Genomic DNA, 2,042 nt, shown 5'->3' with positions numbered 1-2,042 from the left:
TCCATTTATTAAGGACTTCTTTTATGTCCTTCAGTAAGGTTTTATAGTTTCTTTCTATGTGCCTTGCCATTTCCTGCTAAGGTTATGCCTAGGTATTTTATAGTTTTCATTGCTAATGTGAATATCTTTTTAAAAAATTATACTTTCTAAATGGAAATTACTGGTATTTAGTGTTGTATTTAGGGGCTCCCATAAATAATACCTTGCTCTCTCTTCTGAGTTTGGAAGAAACTGAGGCATTAAATATAGGAAATGAGAAAACTTTTATTACTAATAAAGCTGACTGGAACATGTAGCTTTTGACCTGTAGCCATGTGGGCTTGCTATATTCCCCCCTGACTTGAGTAGATTTGCCTCTGTAGTAGCAGGCAGTACTGGACAATGCTATCTCTCTGCATTGGTCCACTTACCACATGGTGGAGAGTACATGAAAACAGGTCCACTTACCACATGGTGGAGAGTACATGAAAATATTTGTTCCCTACAATCAGCCAAAGCCAAAAAGAGAACTCAGAAACATCTATTCTTGTCCAGTTCCTTCTCCCAAATTCACTAATCAGATAGATCACTCGTCTTCCCCTAGGGTGGAGAGAGGCCAAGCTTCTTATTCCAATGAAAATCCCCCTATATGAAGAAGACTTTTCCCGTAGTATTTAGGAAAGCCATTGATTTTGATGCTTATTTCATAACTGGCCACTTTACCAAAACCTCTAAAATTTTTATTTGATGCTCTTCAATTTTTATTTCAGGTATGCACTTAAATGACACTTTTGTCTCTTCCTTGCCAATGTTTGTATTTCTTATTTTATTTTATTGCATTGGCTTCAGTTTTTAGCAATTATAGTAGGCATCCTTGTTTTGTTTTTGACTTAGATGGGAATACCTTCAGTGTTTCACTATTAAAAGCTTGATGGCTTTCGATAAATAAACTGTCACGTTAAGAAGTTTAAATTTTCTTCCTAGCTTACTAAGAGGTTTTTAAAAATTTATAAGTAGTTGAAGTTTATTAAATACTTTTAAAGTATCTATCCTGTTGATGATATCCTGTGATTTATTTTCCTATAACATTGTGATGAATTTACAGATTCCCTAATGTCGAATTATCCTTGTACTTTCAGAATAAATCTTGATCATGATGAGTTTGGTTTGTTTTACAGCAAGCCAGATTCAAATTGCTCAATTTTTATTTAGTAGTTTTGCAACTATTATATACTTAAGGGGGTTGGTCTACAGCAGTGATTTATATATTGGAGATTAATTGGTAAACTTCTGGTCCTGGCTCAGGTAGTTTGGAGAATGCCAGGTTGAACAGGTTTCTTTACTCCTGTTGTGGCTATTGGGGCATATTTGGTTAAGGGTGTAGTTTGCTTCTGCCTTTTTTTTTTTTTTTTTACCAGTCGCTCCAGTGAGGGTAAAGCTCCGGACTCCACTCCTAAACTTGCACCTTTTTAACCTCTGGCTCGTACCTTTTCCAGGTTCTCTAGGGCAGCACCTCTGCTTAAAACGTTCCCTCTAGATGCTTCCCTGAGGCTGGCCTCATAACCCTGGCTCTAGGCCTGTGTGGGTACATCATTTGCCCAGCATATGGGGAGGTGGGAAATCGCTAGCAGATTGGGGTCAATTTAAGAGGCCTGGGATTAGCAGTGGGGTCTGGGGCCTGGCTAAGCTTGTGTTGGGTCAGGTGGGGCAGTGGGGTGTCCTGAATTGGAGTGAGCTGAATTGAAGGATTGGCTTGGGGTTTCGTAAAGCCTAGGAGGGCAGAGTGGGCCAGGTGTCCCTGCAGGAGGCCAACGCGTGTGTGCATGTGTGTGTGTGCATGTGTGTGTGCGTGTGTGTGTATGTGTAACGGTTATCCAGGGCTCCAAGTGGCCTGGGGCCTCCCAGGGATCTGCGGCAGAGCGTTAGGGCTGGTTTAGGATAAAGTGAGGCCTAGGAGAGCTGAGTGGACCGCGGGGTCCCTGCAAGAGACCAGCTTGGGGGAGGGGATTTCTGGTGTCCCAGCCCCGTGGAGGCCGGGGGCTCCCGGGGGCCTGAGGTGGGGG

The sequence above is a fragment of the Pteropus vampyrus genome, unplaced genomic scaffold (assembly GCF_000151845.1).
Source record: "Pteropus vampyrus isolate Shadow unplaced genomic scaffold, Pvam_2.0 Scaffold95, whole genome shotgun sequence".
Taxonomy (NCBI): Eukaryota; Metazoa; Chordata; class Mammalia; order Chiroptera; family Pteropodidae; genus Pteropus; species Pteropus vampyrus.
The sequence above is the reverse complement of the archived record's forward strand: the minus strand, read 5'-3'. Positions refer to the sequence as shown.